This window comes from Neofelis nebulosa, chromosome 13, assembly GCF_028018385.1.
Source record: "Neofelis nebulosa isolate mNeoNeb1 chromosome 13, mNeoNeb1.pri, whole genome shotgun sequence".
NCBI classification, from domain to species: domain Eukaryota; kingdom Metazoa; phylum Chordata; class Mammalia; order Carnivora; family Felidae; genus Neofelis; species Neofelis nebulosa.
This window is the reverse complement of record NC_080794.1, coordinates 77296782-77308917: the sequence shown is the minus strand read 5'-3', so window position 1 is coordinate 77308917 and position 12136 is coordinate 77296782. Positions and strand designations below refer to the sequence as shown.

General features: G+C 39.1%; 1 protein-coding gene across 3 annotated transcripts in view; it reads right to left on the bottom strand.

Moving 5' to 3' along the window:
* The window catches only part of ATRNL1 (attractin like 1), a 789076-nt gene that overhangs the window by 92549 nt on the left and 684391 nt on the right, over positions 1 to 12136 (bottom strand). The window lies entirely within an intron of this gene.

The window sequence follows — 12136 nt, the reverse complement described above, 5'->3', positions numbered from 1 at the left end:
GCTAATGGGTGTTCTTGTCTTGATTTCGGACAAGATTATGGATTCTACTATACTTTTCTTCTACTAGGCCTCTGTGGATGCTTCTGGTTTGCTGAGCGCAGGGACCTGTCACTAGTCAATTGCGATTAATCCCTTTATTGTGAAATCTGACTGTCTCCCTATGTCCCATGAGTATTGTCATTAGGGAGGGGATGTGGCCATAATTTACTACAAAGGGTTTTCATGATGTTCAAAATGCCTCAGTTGACTAAATTTAAATTGGTAACATTTTCCTGAGAAGCAACTTAACAATATGTATTAAAAACCTAAAAAAAAAAAAAAAAGGTTCATAGTTACTTGTTTCAGAGCTGGTATTGTATACTAAAAAGTATCAGAGATGTGGACAAAAGTTTTACATAAGAATCTTTATCACAGTTGGGGCGCCTGGGTGGCGCAGTCGGTTAAGCGTCCGACTTCAGCCAGGTCACGATCTCGCGGTCCGTGAGTTCGAGCCCCGCGTCAGGCTCTGGGCTGATGGCTCGGAGCCTGGAGCCTGTTTCCGATTCTGGGTCTCCCTCTCTCTCTGCCCCTCCCCCGTTCATGCTCTGTCTCTCTCTGTCCCAAAAATAAATAAAAAAACGTTGAAAAAAAAAATTAAAAAAAAAAATCTTTATCACAGCATGATTTACAACACCAAAAAAAAGGGGGGGGGGGCGGGGAGAAGCAGCAGCCTAGGAACAACATAAATAGCCAAGAAGAGGAGAATAATTAAGTTTATGACACATCCATAAAATGCAATATTATGCAGTCATTAAAATTATGTTTCTGAAGAATTTTTAGTGACACAGAGAAATACTCATTATATAACATTCAGCAGAAAAACAGAATACAGAGCTTCCTTTAAAAAATGATGCTTCTTGGGGTGTCTGGGTGGCTCAGTCAGTTGAGCCACCGACCTCGGTTCAGGTCATGATCTCGCGGTTCCTGAGTTTAAGCACTGTGTCAGGCTCTGTGCTGACAGCTCAGAGCCTGAAGCCTGCTTCGATTCTCTGCCTCCCTCTCTCTGCCCCTACCCCGCTCATGCTAATAAATAAATACACATTTAAAAAATGTAAAAAAACCAAGATGCTCCTTAAGTAATATATATATATATATATATATATATTTTTTTTTTTTTTTTTTTTTTTTTTTTTTTTTTACCTACAAGTCAAAATATACCTAAGTATACCTAAAATACACCTAAAGTCCTGAGAGGAAATATGTCTTTTGTTAGTTATCTCTGATTTATAAGATTTTGCTTTCTCTTTTCTCAATTTTTTAAAATGGAAATTAATTGTATAATCATAAAAACTGGCCGATAAAACAACTACCCAAGAGCTTCAGGGAGAAGAGTTGGCAGACATTTGTGTGTGTGATAGTTGTGAGAGGTGGGAGGAGGTGGGCAGCAGAAGAGAGATGAGGCCTCCCTTTCCGGAAGAAATATCCCAATTCCCCTGCACCTTTCTCCATCTCCCTAGTCCTCAGCACCTGTGTACAAGAGAGTGTGCGTTCATACGTGCACACACATATGCCAACACCTGGGTACCAATCTCAGGTAGCTCTTTCCCACAAAGGTTGGGGAATCCTGGCTATAGAAATATAAACAGTCGAATCATCTCAGTGCATATTTTTAAGCAGATTGCTCTGAAGCCTGACTCTGATAATGCTCCCATAATGGGGCTTTCAATTCTACAGGTTGAAACTAGGCTGGAGTATCCTTAGGCATACCTTCACAGACATTTGCAATGCATTATATAGATTGTGACACTCATTGGCTTTTCCTCTTTTTTTTTTTTTTTACTTAACACCAAGTTTCTGTATACCTTCTGCCTTCTATTTAGTGAAATAAAATGATATTAAAATATGGAAACATTGACTCAATAAATGCTCACCTGCTTCCTCCTTCTGCCATGACTACTCAAATCCTTGTTTTGGAAAAAACATGAACCAAGATGCGTAGAATTGGGACATTTGAGGAGTGGAAGAGGAGGGCCATTCTTGTCTGAGGGCACAGTTTAAGCAAAGGCCTACAGAGCTGGGAACATCGGGCTGTGTATGACAAATAGTGAGTATTCTCTTTCTGTGAGTGAAGGGTCTGCAGGTGGTGGTAGGTTAAGAAAGTTGACTTGAGGTCAGATCACAGAGGCTCCTGGTAACATTAGGATGATTCCAAATATCAAAGCTACCACTCAAGAGAATAAAGATTTACCACCAAGTATATTAAAGAGAATATACTATGTGCTTTGAGAGCAATTTGAAAGAAGAAACCAAAACTTATTTTGAGCAATATCAATAGGGTGTGAAACCAACTAGCCTGGGAGATAGGAGACTTGGGGTCCCATGCTGGTTCTGCCAATAATCAGCTATATGACATTGGGCGAAGCTTACACCTTCTTTAGGGCTTCTGTTTTCGTATGTATAAAAATATAGGGATAGAACATATGAATGCATGCATTCATTTACTCAGTATGGACCTGTTGTGTCAGGCACTGTACTGGACCCAGAGAACACTGTGATAAGGAAAGATGGTCTTTGCTTGCATGGAGCTCAAGTCTAGCTAGGGAGGCAGACGGATAAATAATGTTTAGTGTAACGAGTGGTTTAGGAATATATACTCGAATAAGTATATTTAACCTTCCGAGGTAATAGCCTTGAAGGGGGCAGCAAGCAATACAGTGTATAAGCTCTAGTTTGTTTGTATAAAAATCAATCATGCAGTGGCAACATTCCAAATACTAAAAGGAAATTAAGATCTGGAAATTATTACAGTGAGAACCTGTGTAGTCTCATTCTGTGGATATGTTTAAAAATATGAGATGGAGACTGCACAAGGCAGGGGGCTGAACAAGATGAACTCTAGTTGTCTGATCCTGTTATGCTAATGATCATGAGATTGAAAGAGAGGAAAGATGGCCAGTGCAGGGAGCAAAAAACCAATCAGGAACCCTAGGCAGCCTACCAGGCTGTCGCTTCCAGTAAGTGGGCTTTGACCTTGTCTCCCACCATTCTTTTGCTAATAAAGATGGTGTGAACAAATGGAAGCTTCCTCTGAATGTAAGACATTAGAGATGTTAATGCTTAAGCAGTTAGCTACTTGCTTGAAATTCCGAGATGTGTTATCAAGATGACTTTAAAGCCAACAGGTGACACGTGGAATTCTGCTGTTCTAAGAAAATGTAACAGTGGAATTCACTTTTATTCAACAGCTAACATTTGCAATTAGAATTTCTGGTGATCTTTATAGCACCAGTTTAACATAGTAATAATTTTAAATACACAAATATGTTTTAATTTTTTAAAAGAATATATTTTTAAAGGAAAAAAAAACATATATATATATTTTACTATGTGAAAATATAGGGATTTCAGAAAGGCAGTTATATTAATCTTTGTGGTCAGAACTCAGGGTTACTACGGTAAAGGTTTGGATTTATTTTTTTCATTAGCATTTTATCGATTGGACCAATTAGTCCGAGCAAGCCTGAAATTCCCAGGATTTCCCAAACTGACATCTGTGCCTTTCTTAAGCTGCTGGTGACACATATGATGTAAATTTACCAATTACCAGACACAGCGATGGACGCGCATCAGCAGCAGCGAAGCCTTGGGTTTGAATCTGAAGTGCTCTGGGACAAAAGATAAAATAATGTTTGATCTCTGAATCACTCTTTAAAATCCCTTCTTTCTTTCTGCTCTACTTTTATTTCCTTTTCAAATCACAAAATAGAGTAAATTAGATGTAAGCTTAACACATTTCATGTAAGTGCCTTTTTCCCTTCGTACTTTTCCATGCTGTTTCTAATATTTTCCTGCCAGGGAAACATTACAGTATAGGGATTAGAGGCACACATGTTAGAGTCAGAAAAAAAAAAAAAGTGGAGGGGGGGGGGGGCTGAAATCCTGAATCTATCAGCTATTACAAGTTTTTGAACCTCAGTTTTTCTTGCTTGCTAAATACAAATAGTAGGATCTAACTTACAGGGTTATTATAATATTAAATGAGGCAATACAAAAATATTACAGCAACCGACTCATAGTAAATACCCAATAAATCCTATATTTTGTGAGTGTGTGTGTGTGTGTGTGTGTGTGTGTGTGTGTGTATGGGTAGTAGTGTGTGTGTAGCTTTGCTCATTTTTGGACATTTGAACATCCTGCTGAATATATTTTCTAAACTGAGAAACATCAATAAAGAAAATAATATTTCCATTAGGGGCCCACCCCCTACATGTTCAGTGCAACATGTCTGGGTCAACATATTTAAGAATATTTTTAATAGAAAGAGCTTCTTAGCTTTTTCATGGTCTTGGGATTATTAATTTCTTTACACATTTTCAAATTTTTAACAAAAACATATGGTAAAACATTGTCAGTGTAAATAATTAAGTAAATGTGTGTCATCTTGTTTTAAGCTTTTATTAGCCTTGCTTTTCAGGTTGTGTTAGAGGCCCTGCACTTTCTGGAGTGCCTGGGTAGCTCAGCTGCTTAAGTGTCTTGACTTTTGATTTTGGCTCAGGTCATGATCTCATGGTTCATGAGTTCGAGCCCTGCATCGGGTTCCTCGCTGACAATGTGGAGCCTGATCTGCTCAGGATTCTCTCTCTTCCTCTCTCTCTCTGCCCCTCCCTTGTGTTTGCTCTCCCTCTGTCACAAAATAAATACATAAACTTAAGAAAAAGGAGTCCTACATTTTCTAATTCATACACTAAATATGATTTAAAGATGAAAGGCAGAATGAGAAAAAAAATCCACAAACTACAGCATTCCAATAGACAAAATAAAAATGAACATGTAGTTCAGGAATCAAGGGAGAAATTCAAGAGGATAGCACCAAGGCATTCATAAGATTTGCTCATTTTCAGTGTCTTTAATATGTAAACAAGTGGCCTGGCAGAGGTGGCCACAGAGACTTCAACAATAAAATGGCTCAGCATATGGGTCACAGAGACCAGGATTTAAAATCGCTCTACAACTTGCTTACTCCAAATCCTAAGCAAGTAAAATATTTTCAGCAAGTAAAATAACCTTTCTGAAGCTTGGTTTCTTTAGCTGTAAAACAGAGATAATTTCTCCCATGGGTTATAGTAAGAAAATTAAATGGTTTAATATACATAAATCACCTGGGATAGTGGCTATACATGACAGATGCTCAGTAAATTGTGGCTATATCTGATGTTGTTATTTTGAGTTAAGATAAATGGTTTTATTTGTATGTTAACATATCACGTAATAATGGCTGGATGGTTTTTCACCAAGTTTGGAGGCGTGTTTGGGATGGTAGGCCTAAATATATACTAAGGTGTATCTAAGGTTTATCTAAGTATATCTAAGTATACCTAAATATAAGCTAAGGTATATCTAAGTATATCTCAGTGGTATATTTAAGGTTCACCTTCGAAACTCTGAGGAAGAGCTTCAAAGACTGTGACAGTCATTCCCCTGAGCAGCTGAAACTGAGACACAGAAAGTCCATGTGGTTGCTGACTGTGGGAGACCACGAACACAGAAAACAGTGCTTTCAAAATTTGAGCCCCAAACTCAAGTCACCAGGACAGATATCCAAATTGCAACAGCAGCATGTAATATAGCTTGTAGTCTATGATCCATATGCAGAAGAGTCCTGAAAAATACCTTTTATTAACTTTTCACTTTGAAATAATTTTAGACTTACAGAAAAGTTACAAAGGAGCACAGAGTTCTCATTTGCCTTTTACCTGGCTTCCCCTGATACGATTTTATACCATCACAGTAGAATTATCAAACCAGAAAATAAACATTAATATAATACTATTGAGTCATCTACAGGCCTTACTTGAATTTCATAAGTTTTCCCACTAATGTTTTATTTCTGCTCCAGGTTTTAATTCAGGATCTGATTGCATGTAGATGCCATTAGCCTCTAATTAATGTTAATACCTCAGTCCTTCTTTGTCTTTCATGACCTTAACACTTTTGAAGAGTTTTTGTCAGTGTGTTTTGTAGACTGTTCCTCAATTTGGATTTGTTCTGATCTTTTCTTATAATTACATTGGTCTCAGGCATTTAACAAGAACAGAAGTGATGTTTGGTCTTCTAGGGAAACATATCAGGGGTGTACAATTCCTTTATGTTTTATTACTGGTGATATTATAACCTTGATCATTTGGATAAGGTCATGTCTGCTACATTTTCTACTGTAAACTTATTATTTCCCCCCTTGTAATTAATAAATGTCTTGTGGGAGGATACTTTGAGGCTTTGCGAATGTGCTATTTTACATTACATTTTCTCCCATTAATTTTAGAGCCCATCAATGGTTCTTGCCTGCAATAATTACTGCTGTGGTATTTGTCTAAGATGACTTTTCCATTTCCCTTATTCTTTATATAACCACTAACTAGAATTCTACTGTGAGGAAGAGCTGCCCTTTCTCTGACACTTATTAATTTATTCAATTTTATATCTATGTTAGTATGGACTCATAGACATTTAATTTATTCTTTCAGTTGTAGTCCAATATGCTATATGTACTTATATGGATATACATATCCAATATGTATATGTATTTATTCTGTTAATACTGTTCCAGCTTTGGGATATGGTTGCTCCTTCAGGTCGGCGCCTGTGTCTTTTCAACATCTTTTCAAGATTTTTTGAAAATTTACTTTTGAACACTGGAGCCGTAAAATGTCCCGAGCTCCTCTTGCATTTTCCTTTCCCCCTTGGAGTCAACCATTTCTCCAAAAATCTCTCACTCTTTTTACTGGAGAATGCTGTTAAGAAACCAAGATATGAGTACTAAGAGTGTTCATTGCTACCGAGGTTACCTTTGCTTCTAGGCCCTCTCAGAGGACATGTACACTAACCAGCCCCCCATCTGTATTTCCACATATATCTGCATGTATATGAATAAGTTCTTGCTTCTAATTCCAGTCTAGGACCATAGAACTCATCCTACTCTGCTCACTTTCCTCATAGGGGTATCTTCTTTTTCTCTGACAATGAGAAACCCAGTTCTCATTATCCACAATGCAGTTTACCTATTTGTTCAATTCTAGCAGAGACGTAAAGTAGTGTCAGCGTTGCTAACCCACGCCCCTCCCATTTCCAAAGACTCAAATGTGCTAACTATAATACGATGTTTACACATAGCTATGTTTGCTTTTAGCCTTACAGTATACGGTCACAACATTACTTTGCAAAGTTACTTAGGCTGCTTTTTTCTTTCCTATCCATTCAGTGCAGGTATGCTATTCACTTGAAATACATTTAGGTTCAGTTTTTATGGATTGCATTCCATTTTAGGTTCCCCACATCCTGATTTTATTTCTTTATGTATGACCAAATATGGGTATGTGAAACACTACAATGTTTCTAGCAGTATATAAAAAGGTATACTCAAACAAGCATCACTCCCCGCCTCGTTCCTGATTCAATTCCCCCATTTTCATATTCCATTTCCACCCTACTCCCTTTAGGTAAGCCATCTCACTTATCTTTCTTGTAATCTTCTGCAAAATTGAGTAGATATCTGTATATATTTTTTTTTAATTTCCTTATTTCTTATATGAAAGACGTATTCTTCTATATTCTAGATATTCCTTTGCACTTTATGTTTCTCACTTATTAATATATCCTGGAAATAATTTCTTACCAGTTCATAGAGATATTCCTCATCTTTTTTCTTAATGTTTATTTACTCACTTTGAGAGAGAGTGTGTGTGCAAGTGAAGGGAGAGGAAGAGAGAGAGGGAGACAGAGAATCCCAAGCAGGCTCTGTGCTGGCAGCACAGAGCCCAACGTGAGGCCTGATCCCACAGCCGTTGAGATCACGACCTGAGCCGAAATCAAGCACTGGACACTCGACTGACTGAGCAACCCAGGTGCCCCCTCATCTTATATTTACAGATGCACTGTACTCCATTTGTGGATAAACCATAATTTATTTTATTACTTCCCTCTGTGTGCTCATTTAAGTTGTCTCCCATATCATGTGATTACAAACAATGCTGAAATGAATAGCCATGCCCATATATTTTCATATTTCTGGAGGTATATTTTAGGGTCTATTCCTATGAGTGGAATCTCTGGGTCAAAAGAGGGCAAGTGTAGTTTTGTTAGGTATTTACTGGCAAATTCCCCTCCAACAGGACTGCTCCAGTTTGCACTGTCACCAGCAATGTGTTGTCGTACTTTTTTAATTTTCACCAACATAATAGGTGAGAAATGATATCTCAGTATGTTTTAATTTGAGTTTCTTAGAAATACTTGTAATGCAGATGGAAAAGGAAGTTGAGGGAAAGCTCAGATGGGCAGAAAAGAGCTGTACAAAGAGCTGAAATGGGATTTGGAGTGTCCTGACAAGAGTATAAGTCACCTAAGAAGACTACGGAACATGGATGATTCTGATGTGTTGGAGAAAGTGAAAAACACTAACGCAAAGACGAAAGTGACTCCTGGAATATAAAGCGAAATAGAACATGATCTGGAATGCACTAAGCATAAGACAGGTTTAAAAAGACTGACTTGTTTTTGCATGTAAGAGAAAAGGCTGGTAACAAATATTAAAATAGAGAGATTCAAAACTTTTGAAAAAATCTCAATCTTAAAACAACAGCTATAAAAGGATGATGGTCTAAGCAGCAGAAGCAAGGTCTGGTGACTCATGCCTAGACCACTAAGACAAGGAGTACAGACTCAGATCCTGCTTATATCACCCAGAATGAAGAGAACACTTTGAAACACTCATTTTTAAGAAAAGAGAAGAGGATGGTCTCAGAAATGGTCAAACAATGATCTTAGAAATGACCAAATCATCACAGTGATTTTTATGTACGGAAAAAAAATATCAAAAGACCCAAAGAATCCTGTTAAATGTAGAAAAAAATCACATATTGCAAAATGACTAAAATGACTTGTGACAAATTGTCCTTTAGAATGGGGCTGACACAATAGTCCTAGTCAGCAACGAAGGATCCATTGTTTTAACCTCAGTGCAATTTTTTATTCTATTTCATAAGCCAAAAATTAGGCCAGAAATTAGGGAGGGTTTTTTTTTTCTGGCCAAAAATTAGGCCAGAAATTAGGGAGGGTTTTTTTTTTCATTTTTAAAAACTGACAAACATATAGAATTAATTTTTAGTAAGGTATCTATTAAAAGTACATGGGAAAAATGCAGTTGAAAATACGAAATCACAGCCAGACTCGGGGAAGTTAGCACCAGTAAGGACAGATGAGTAAGAGAAAGGAGTAAAATAATTAAGTACACGTATTGAGTTTCTATTACGTTCTAGGCACCACTTAGGCCCTGGAGATATAACGATAAATAAGGGGGTAAAACCCTTGCCCTTAGCTTCTCTGGGTAAAACAGAGACACTGTAATAAAAATGCGATAGTAGTAAATAAAAACCAAAGGAGTGAACTGAGGATGGAAACAAGTTTCACAGAGGAGGTGACCCCTGAAGTGACATTCTCTTGTTGGAAAGGAAGGTGTAAGTGTTGTGTGTTGGAGGGCAGTCCAGGCAGAGGGACTAGAACATGCGTAGGACAGGGGTGTGGTGTGTCCATAATTTCAAAGTGTATTTTAAAAATCACTTTAGGGGCGCCTGGGTGGCGCAGTCGGTTAAGCGTCCGACTTCAGCCAGGTCACGATCTCGCGGTCTGTGAGTTCGAGCCCCGCGTCAGGCTCTGGGCTGATGGCTCGGAGCCTGGAGCCTGTTTCCGATTCTGTGTCTCCCTCTCTCTCTGACCCTCCCCCGTTCATGCTCTGTCTCTCTCTGTCCCCCCCAAAAAAAAAAAAAAAAAAAAAAAAATAAATCCCAAAATAGGGGCGCCTGGGTGGCTTGGTCAGTGAAGCGTCCGACTTCGGCTCAGGTCATGATCTCACGGTCTGTGAGTTCGAGCCCCGCGTCGGGCTCTGTGCTGACAGCTCGGAGCCTGGAGCCTGCTTCCGATTCTGTGTCTCCCTCTCTCTCTGCCCCTCCCCCGTTCATGCTCTGTCTCTCTCTGTCCCAAAAATAAATAAAAAAAAAAATGTTGACAAAAAAAAAAAAAATAAAATAAAAATCACTTTAGAATCCAGCAGTGTGAAGTATTTTATATCTCCCTAAAATCCCATATTTGCAGATAACACAAACAGGGCATAGGGCATGAGAATGGAGCTTAAAATAATGGGATAAACTTCTAAAATGACCTTGAAACATCAGAGACATTAACTGAAATGAACTGGTCCCTTTTCTAGTGCAAGAAAAACAGTAGGTATAAATACAAAATGCAGAATGGCAGAAAGGGTCTGAAGAGCCAGAGTCGTCCTATTGAACCGCGTGGGGGAAGTAACCAGCAGGACAGGGCAGCTGGTTTTAAAAGAGATGTCAGCACCGAGACAATGAGACTGAAGCCAGAGAAAGCCCCCTGGGTTCTAGAATGGTGGGCTCCAAGAAGTCTCTTCAGGTGAACCTCAGTTTCCTCATCTTTCAAACAAAAGGACAGAACCACCTTTAGAATCTCTTTCTATTCCATGATTATTGAGTCAATGACACTTGGGAAGGTTGAAGTACATTCTCAGAGCCACAAGGTGACCCAAGCTGGAAGACACAGGCTGGACAGCACAGACAGAAGGACTGGGAGCAGGGTGTTGAGCCCGACCTGGGAGGTGATTTCAAAACTGCCTTCTACCACGTGATGGATTATTATGAGGAGCACTATCAGCTGTTCTCTACTTCTGGAAGGATGAGAACAACAACAAAAAAAGAGAACAGGAGAAAATGGGATCAAATCACAGTGAAGCCAGTTAAACAACAGAACGAATTAGTCCCAGAAGTTACGGGCATGCCTTTTGGACAAGTCTTTGGAAACTGTCTGTCCAAGATGATTGTGGGCAGGGTCACCAGCTGTGGCCACAAGCAGTTGGATGAGCCAGATGTCATTTCAGTGCCCTTCCTATCTCTGTGTTTTTGCAATTGTATAATAGTATGCATAAATAGAGTAATACCAAATTACCCCATTTATACATTTTATGTGTCTATTAATGTGGACAACAGTTTCCTTTACATTTTACCAGTAAAGTTTGGAATACAAATGTGATGCAGCTTCTCCCCATCACAGCTCTACATTCAGGGCTAATTGCCTCCCAGAACACTTAAGGAGTCATTTTTCATTAAGATGGTGAGCAAGGGGGAAGCAGATGGCAGACTCATGTTATTGATCTGATGATCTTTGCCTGGTTTGTTGAATAAGTGCAACTGAATGTATGGTCACTGCATCCAGACTTCTAGGGCCTTCAAGGTTCAGTTCAAATTGTGTCAGACAGCAGGTTCATGGGGCAAGAATTCGCTTATTCCTCCAAAGCTTCTGAGATCATTCTGGGGACCAAGTAGAACTCCTCAAACTCCTTCTTTGGAGTCTTATTCTTAAGGAAGAGGATGAGCTCTCTCTTAAGTTTTGCCAGTGCTTTATCTGCATGGCCATCTGATTGGATGCCCGTTAGTTATGGATGTCCATCAGTTATGGATATAGACCTAACTCACATGGGCTACATTCATCTGCAAACAATAATGTGGATAAAAGGAGGCAAATTATATACTTTTCAGAGGGCCATTAACTCTTTCCCTAAAAGTCCTTAGAGAAAGATGGTTCTGGCCTTAAGTAGTTAATGTTGTTATAATCAGTGTTTACCTTTTATAGAATTACAACACTGCTTCCTTGGGTACTTGCTCCTTCCTGGGCTTTTCATTAAGAATGAAGGATTTTTCACACCCAACGATGCCTTTGGTAGGTTCTGTGACACCATTTTACAGTAAATGGTAGGAGATTAAATAAGCTATCAGTGTAACATGGATTTTTTAAAAAATTTTTTTAACGTTTTTATTTACTTTTGAGACAGAGAGAGACAGAGCATGAGCAGGGGAGGGGCAGAGAGAGAGGGAGACACAGAATCGGAAGCAGGCTCCAGGCTCTGAGCTGTCAGCACAGAGCCCGACGCGGGGCTCGAACCCACGGACCGCGAGATCGTGACCTGAGCCGAAGTCGGACGCTCAACTGACTGAGCCACCCAGGGGCCCCTGGAATTTTTATCAAAACTTGAATACACTCCTTCCAAATGGATTTGCTAAGGAACCATTGGCCCTTTGAAGTGGTCACC